Source organism: Arachis stenosperma, chromosome 2 (assembly GCF_014773155.1).
Source record: "Arachis stenosperma cultivar V10309 chromosome 2, arast.V10309.gnm1.PFL2, whole genome shotgun sequence".
NCBI lineage: Eukaryota > Viridiplantae > Streptophyta > Magnoliopsida > Fabales > Fabaceae > Arachis > Arachis stenosperma.
This window is the reverse complement of record NC_080378.1, coordinates 78,034,455-78,043,422: the sequence shown is the minus strand read 5'-3', so window position 1 is coordinate 78,043,422 and position 8,968 is coordinate 78,034,455. Positions and strand designations below refer to the sequence as shown.

The following is an 8,968-nucleotide window of genomic DNA, read 5'->3' as shown; positions in this document are numbered from 1 at the left end:
ATTCAATTCAGCATATATGCATTCAATCTCAGCCATACATTAATATTCATCTCAGCCATCTGGCTTAAAATCATAATTCATACTTTGCCAAAAATCATCATCACACACAGCCATTCAGCTCATATCATTCTCAGCCATTCGACCCATAGCATACACAGCACTCCACCATCCTCCTCCACAACTCATATCATCATGTTTCATCATAACTCATCATAACATCCCCTTTCTTCATCCACAAGTTACCCTCTTCCGTAGCTTACTCTCGTTCACTAGGCATCCTATATCAATTTAACATTTAAGGGATGAAATTAAGGGTTTATAAGTGTGAAATAGCATCTCGAAAGGTTACAAGCTTGTTGGGAATGTAGAAGACATGAAAACAACAGCTTTAGAAAATAACAGAGTTGCGTGCGTACGCACAGGGGTGTGCGTGCGCATGCCCAGAAGCATTTTCAGAAAGTGTGCGTGCGCACAGACTTGTGCGTACACACAGAAAGTTAAATTTCCAGGGTTGAGTGCGCGCATAAGGTGTGCTAGTGCCATCAATCGAATGTCATTCCCAACGTTTGCATGCGCACAGGTCTATGCGTACGCACAGCTCGAAAACCTTCATTGGTTGTGTGTGCGCACAGGGTGTGGTAGAGCTCCCATAAGTAGTCCTGTCCCCACGTGTGCATACGCACAAGACTGTGCGTGCGCACAGGTTCAAAAATCCCGCGGGTGTGCGTGCGCACAGGGCTGTGTGTGCGCACACAAACCAAAAATCTCAAAATTTTGTAGAATTTGCAGAATTCATATTTTTTGCCCAAACTTCCACAATCATATCTGCTTCCGCAAAATTCAGATTTTCATCAAATTTAAACCATTTTAAAGCTTATGAAATTATCTTTTAATTGATATAAAAATCATCAAATTCCGAAAACAATAGCTCAAGATATGATCCGTTGAAGTTCATCAAAATTTTATTTTTACCAAAACTCATAAACTCCCAAATCTTAAAACATACACTTCCAATTCTCATTTAAAACCAGTCAAAACTCACCCTTCCAACATCAATCATTTCCAAACCTCATTCAATCATCAACCCACTGATTCCACCATATTTAGCCAAATCTCAATTTAACAAATCTCACATCATAATCAACATTTCATATCTCAGTCCCCAAACAAATATTCAATTTATCAATCAGCATATATATATATATATATACACACATATCAATATCACTCTTCAAATCAAGCTCATCAACAGGAGCCTCAACAACTATCATCAATCAAACATATTAATCCATATCACATACAACATTACATGTTTCACTAACCATTACAACCACTCACAATCATTTAAACCATCATTCATACATATTTATCTCAATCCAAAATATCCAACAACTATATCAACATTCCAAAACCCTATCCTTGGGTCACTAGCTCACATTTTCACAACCACATTACATTCTAGATACAGAAAACCAAAACCATACCTTGGCCAATTCCCGTTCCACCCGGAACACTTTAATTTTTACTTTTTCCTCAACTTCCAATGTCCCAAAGCTCCCAAAATCAGATTTTCAAGCACAATACTCCTTTTCAAGCTTCTCAAAACCACCAATCAAGCTCTAATACACATATATATAATGCCTAAGCCACAATATCACACCAAAACACAATAACTCAGTACCCAATACCTCAAATTCAACATTTTCACTAGGGTTTGAGATCTCTTACCTTACCCAAAGACCCAGAAGGCAAGAACAAGCCTTCCCCTCAAGTTAATTTGATCCTATAATACAAAGGAGCTCAAAATTTCAATATTTTTGCCCATGAAATTCGAAACTAAGGGCTGGGAATTTGAAGAAGAAAATGTGGCTTACCTCAAGATTGATTGTGTGGGTTTTGTAGAGCTCAACACTGCGGTCGTGTGGCTGTAAACGGTCCATCAATCGGAGCTTCAGATCAAAAGTTGCGATTAATGGAAGTTGGAACAAGGGTTTTAAGCTTTTCCCCCCTTTTCCTTTATGTGTTCAGCGTGTGTGTGTTGTTTTGGGAAGAAAGAGAGCTGAGCTCTCTTAATTAAGATAGGCTTGGCTGGGCCTTAGGCCCAACTTAGGTCCGGTTGGTCCGATTTGGCCCATTCAGCCCAATTTTGGGCCAGTTTCTTTAAAATTGGGGTCAAAATTCTTGTTTTAAATTTCTCTATCAAATTAAACCATAAAAACCTCATTTTCTCATTTCCTAGAATATATTTTAATTTGTGGGTTAATTAGTCATTAATTAACTGGGTTTTACATCAGATAAATATATACAAGTCGGAAGATATCAGAAATGGCTACAAAGAGACAAAAAACTACCTAGCTGGGTCCGCACAAAACTCAGGGAGCCTAGAAGGAATTTCTTGGTATCCAGGTTTGGAGCCCGCTCCAAGCCTCTCAGAAGAACTCAACAACGACCTCTGATAAATCACTATTTTGTGGTTTATTTTGTATTGAATTGAGTGGATTTTATCAATTATTCATACACTTATTCATATAATTCGCATGTTTTACATTTTTCTTCATTTTGTGCTATGATTGAAAACATGCTTCTTTGGCCTTAAATTTGCTAATTTTAATCATCTCTTATTACCATTCGATGCTGTGATATGTGTGTTAAGTGATTTAAAGTTTTCCAGGGCAGGAATGACTTAGAGGATAGAAAAGAAGCATGCAAAAGTGGAAGGAACACAAGAAATTAAGGTTTTGATAATCTAGTAGTGACGTGCATGCGTGGACGATGCGTACTCGTGACCAGTGCAAGAGGCAAGTGACGCGTACGCATGACAAGGGATTTATTCAGGGCGCGTACGCGTGGCTGACGCGTACGCGTGATAGAGAGTCACGTGATGCACTTAACAGAACTTGCTGGGGGCGATTTCTGGGCTGCTTTTGACCCAGTTTCAGGCCCGAAAATACTAATTAGAGCCTGCAGAGTGGAGCTGGAGAAAGGATTCAATCATTCAACATTCATTCACATAATTTTAGGTTTAGATGTAGGTTTTTAGAGAGAGAGACTCTCTCCTCTCTCTAGGTTTAGGATTTCTTCTTTCAATTTCTCTTTAGGTTCAGGTTCAATCTTCCTTTAATTTAGTTTTTGTCTTACTCTTATTTGTTTAAGCACTTTAGTTCATCTTCTTCTCTTGTTAATTTCCCTTTTTCACCATCTTTATGTTTATGAGCTCTTGTTATGTTTGATTCCTTTTAATGCAATTTATGTTTTCCATGTTTATTATTACTCACTTTAATTGTTAGTCATTGATGCTTGCAATTGGTTGTTTAGATTTAATATTCCTTGTTATTCTATGTTCTTATTTTATGCCTTCCAAGTATTTGATAAGATGCTTGGTTGGATTTTAAAATAAATTTTTATGTTCTTAACTTGGATTGATTAATTAGAGACTCTTGAGTTATCAAAACTCTTTTGTTGAATGGTAATTGAAGATTGTCGGTTAGCTTGAACTTCACTAAATCTAGTCTCTCACTATGAGTTGAATAGGACTTGTGAACTCAGGTTGATTATATGCACTTGACTTTCCTCCATTGGTTAGAGGTTAACTAAGTGAAGGCAATTCACATATACAATCACAATTGATAATGATAATAAGGATAGGACTTCTAATTCTCTTTCCTTGCTAAGAGCCTTTCGTAGCTATTACTTAATTTTCTTGCCATTTTTACTTTTGTGTTTCTTATTATGAAACCCAAAAATATGTTGTTTCATAACCAATAATAAATACACTTCCCTGTAATTCCTTGAGAGACGACCCAAGGTTTAAATACTTTAGTTAATTTTATTGGTTTGCTTAAGTGACAAACAATTTAAATGTTGATTGAGGTTTAATTGTCGGTTTAAAACTATACTTGCAACATGATATTTTTGTAAAAATCTTTACCGACATTTTTCCTCCGTCAACCTCCTCTACCTTGTCCAAATCGGCTAGACCATATTTCTCTACAGGGGAGGTCTCCAACCAGTATAGGGGAAATCGGGGCTTATTATTGTCGTTTAGAAAAAAAGGGTGATGGCCCTCTACAGCCTGGATCTTGAAGAAAAAGTTTTTGAAATCATGAAAAGATTTATCAAAGATGAAAAATACCTTCCGGCTTTGAATAGCTCGGAAGGATACCCACTGTTGTTTGTTATTCAAAGCACTAAATGGCTTTGACAAATGAAAGAGATAGAAAAAGATCTTTAAAGAAATCGGAAAATCCAGTTCTCGACTGACAAGCTAGTAGATCTTGATGAAACCCCAAGAGTTGGGATGAAGCTGGGTGTGGGCTACTCTACAATGAGACAACACCTCCACCTCAAAGTCAGAGAAAGGGAAGGTAACCCCTAGACAGGTGAACAGGCAGTCGTACATAAAGATAAAATGAGAATCAAAATCAGCAACCCTCCCACAACAAACCTGGTGCTCAGGATCCGAGGCCACTAATTCATATTTGGGCTCATCATCGTCAAGACTACAAATCCTTTGGTGCTTCCTAAGTTTGGTTATAAAAACATCATCTACTAGGGGATGTTCAGATAGGACGGAAGAATCTACTGATGAGCGGATAATTTATACGCTTTTTGGCATTGTTTTTAGGTAGTTTTTAGTAAGTTCAAGCTACTTTTAGGGATGTTTTTATTAGTTTTTATGTTAAATTCACATTTCTGGACTTTACTATGAGTTTGTGTGTTTTTCTATAATTTCAGGTAATTTCTGGCTGAAATTGAGGGACTTGAGCAAAACTCTGAAAAAGGCTGACAAAAGGACTGCTGATGCTGTTGGAATCTGACCTCCCTGCACTCGAAATGAACTTTCTGGAGTTACAGAACTTCAAATGGCGCGCTCTCAACGGCTTTGAAAAGTAGACATCCAGAGCTTTCCAGCAATATATAATAGTCCATACTTTATTCGGAAATTGACGACGTAAATTGGCGTTGAACGCCAAGTACATGCTGCTGTCTAGAGTTAAACGCCAGAAACACGTCATGATCCGGAGTTGAACGCCCAAAACACGTTATAACTTGGAGTTCAACTCCAAGAGAAGCCTCAGCTCGTGGATAGATCAAGCTCAGCCCAAGCATACACCAAGTGGGCCCCAGAAGTGGATTTATGCATCAATTACTTACTCATGTAAACCCTAGTAGCTAGTCTAGTATAAATAGGATAATTTACTATTGTATTAGACATCTTTTGATCACTTTAGATCTAAGGAACATTTGGGGGTGCATAGTCCTTAGACCATGGGGGCTGGCCATTCGGCCATGCCTGAACCTTTCACTTATGTATTTTCAACGGTGGAGTTTCTGCACACCATAGATTAAGGGTGTGGAGCTCTGCTGTACCTCAAGTTTCAATACAACTACCATTACTTTATATTCAATTCTCTTTTATTCTTATTCCAAGATATACGTTGCACTTCAACTTGATGAATGTGATGATCCGTGAAACTCATCATCATTCTCACCTATGAACGCGCGTGATTGACAACCACTTCTGTTCTACTCTAGGCTGGGCGCATATCTCTTAGATTCCCCAATAGAATCTTCGTGGTATAAGCTAGATAGATGGCGGCATTCATGGGGATCCGGAAAGTCTAACCTTGTCTGTGGTATTCCGAGTAGGATCCCGGGAATCCGAAAAGTCTAACCTTGTCTGTGGTATTCCGAGTAGGATTCCGGTATTGAATGACTGTGACGAGCTTCAAACTCGCGATTGCTGGGCGTGATGACAAACACAAAAGGATCAATGGATCCTATTCCAACATGATCGAGAACCAACAGCTGATTAGCCGTGCTGTGACAGAGCATTTGGACCATTTTCACTGAGAGGATGGGATGTAGCCATTGTCAAGGGTGATGCCTCCAGACGATTAGCCGTGCAGTGACAGCGCATAGGACCATTTTCCCGAGAGGATGAAAAGTAGCCATTGATGATGGTGATGCCCTACATACAGCTTGCCATGGAAAAGAGTAAGAAGGATTGGATGAAAGCAATAAGAAAGTAGAGATTCGAAAGGATTCTAGCATCTCCACACGCCTATCTGAAATTCCCACTATTGATTTACATAAGTATTTCTATCCCTTTTTATTTTCTATTTATTATTAATTTTCGAAACCCATAACCATTTAATCTGCCTAACTGAGATTTACAAGGTGACCATAGCTTGCTTCATACCAACAATCTCTGTGGGATCGACCCTTACTCACGTAAGGTATTACTTGGATGACCCAGTACACTTGCAGGTTAAGTTGAACGGAGTTGTGTCCACACATAGTTGAAAAAGCAATGAATTTTACAAAATACAATAACAAAGGAATCACAATTTCTTCCACCAAGTTTTTGGCGCTGTTGCCGGGGATTGTTCGAGTATGGACAACTAACGGTTCATCTTGTTGCTCAAATTAGGTAATTTTCTTTTCAAAAACTTTTTCAAAATTTTTCTTTTCTTTTTCGTTTTTCCAAAAATATTTTCGAAAAAAATTAATAAAAATCCGAAAAAATCATAAAATCATAAAAATAAAAAATATTTGGTGTTTCTTGTTTGAGTCTTGAGTCAATTTTTAAGTTTGGTGTCAATTGCATGTTTTTAAAATTTATGCATTATTTTTTTCGAAAATTTCATGCATTCATAGTGTTCTTCATGATCTTCAAGTTGTTCTTGGTAAGTCTTCTTGTTTGATCTTGATGTTTTCTTGTTTCGTGTTGTTTGTTGTTTTTCATGTGCATTTTTCGTTTGTTAGAGTCCATGCATTAAAGATTTCTAAGTTTGGTGTCTTGCATATTTTCTTTGCATCAAAAATTTTTCAAAAATATGTTCTTAATGTTCATCATGATCTTCAAAGTGTTCTTGGTGTTCATCTTGACATTTATAGTGTTCTTGCATGCATTAAGTGTTTTGATCCAAAATTTTCATGTTTTGGGTCATGTTTGTGTTTTTCTCTCTCATAATTAAAATATTCAAAAATAAAAAAAAATATCTTTTCCTTATTTTTCTCATAATTTTCGAAAATTTGAGTTAACTTGGTCAAAAATTTTTAAAATTAGTTGTTTTTTACAAGTCAAGTCAAATTTTCAAAAATTTAAAAATCCTATCTTTTCAAAATCTTTTTCTTATTTTTATATCAAATTTTCGAAAATTAGCTAACAATTAATGTGATTGATTCAAAAATTTGAAGTTTGTTACTTGCTTGTTAAGAAAGGTTCAATCTTTAAGTTCTAGAATCTTATCTTTTAGTTTCTTGTTAGTAATTAATTTTAATTTAAAAATTAAATCTTTTTCAAACATATCTTATCATATCTTTTATATCTTATCTTTTTCAAAATTTTATATTTTTCAAAAATTTGATTTCAAATATCTTATCTAACTTCTTATCCTCTAATCTTTTCAAATTTGATTGTAATATCTTTTTCAACTAACTATTTGACTTTTTGTTTGTTTCTTATCTTTTTCAAAACCACCTAACTACTTTTCCCTCTCTAATTTTTGAAAATATCTCATCTCTTTTTCAAAAATTCTTTTTGTTTTAAATTTTAATTTTAATTATATCTTATATTTAATTTTCGAAAATTACTAACCCCTTTTTAAAATTATTTTCGAATTTTCTATCCATTCTCACTTATTCTATTTAATTATTTAATTACTAACACTTCTCTTCACCTCTCTCTATCTAAATATCCGAACCCACTCTTCTACATTCTTCTCCCCTTTCTTCTTCTACTAACATAAAGGAATCTCTATACTGTGACATAGAGGATTCCTCTTCTTTTCTTGTTTTCTTCTCTTTCATATGAGCAGAAACAAGGAAAAAGGCACTCTTGTTGAAATTGATCCAGAACCTGAAAGGACTCTGCAGAGAAAATTAAGAGAAGCTAAGTTACAACAATCTAAAGGTAACCTTTCAGAAACATTAGAACAAGAGAAGGAGATGGCAGCCGAAAATAATAATGCAAGGAGAATGCTTGGTGACTTCACAAAGCCAACGTCCAAATTTGATGGAAGAAGCATCTCCATTCCTGCCATTGGAGCCAATAATTTTGAGCTTAAGCCTCAACTAGTTGCTTTAATGCAACAGAACTGCAAGTTTTATGGACTTCTATCTGAAGATCCTTACCAGTTTTTAACTGAGTTCTTGCAGATTTGTGAGACTGTTAAGACGAATGGAGTTGATCCTGAAGTCTACAGACTCATGCTTTTCCCTTTTGTTGTAAGAGACAGAGCTAGAATATGGTTGGATTCACAACCTAAGGATAGCCTGGACTCTTGGGATAAGCTGGTCACAGCCTTCTTGGATAAATTCTTTCCTCCTCAAAAGCTGAGCAAGCTTAGAGTGGATGTTCAGACCTTCAAACAAAAAGATGGTGAATCCCTCTATGAAGCTTGGGAAAGATACAAGCAGTTGACCAAAAGGTGTCCATCTGACATGTTTTCAGAATGGACCATATTAGATATATTCTATTATGGTCTATTTGAATTTTCGAAAATGTCATTGGATCATTCTGCAGGTGGATCAATTCACCTAAAGAAAATGCCTGCAGAAGCTCAAGAACTAATTGACATGGTTGCAAATAACCAGTTCATGTACACTTCTGAGAGAAATTTCGTGAATAATGGGATACCTCAGAAGAAAGGAGTTTTTGAAATTGATGCTCTGAATGCCATATTGGCTCAGAACAAAGTGTTGACTCAACAGGTCAACATGATCTCTCAAAATCTAAATGGATGGCAACATGCATCCAACAGTACTAAAGAGGCAGCTTCTGAAGAAGCTTATGATCCTGAGAACCCTGCCATGGCAGAGGTTAATTACATGGGTGAACCTTATGGAAACACCTATAACTCATCATGGAGAAATCATCCAAATTTCTCATGGAAGGATCAACAAAAGCCTCAACAAGGCTTTAACAATGGTGGACGCAATAGGCTGAGCAATAGCAAGCCTT

The 8,968-nt window shown here is 36.4% G+C and overlaps 1 non-coding gene across 1 annotated transcript; it reads right to left on the bottom strand.

Moving 5' to 3' along the window:
• Positions 1-8,346: 8,346 nt before the first annotated feature.
• LOC130963939 (small nucleolar RNA R71) lies at positions 8,347-8,450 on the bottom strand. Its single transcript, XR_009080054.1, has one exon. It is a non-coding gene; the product is annotated as a small nucleolar RNA R71 (small nucleolar RNA).
• Between the last annotated feature and the right edge of the window lie 518 nt (positions 8,451-8,968).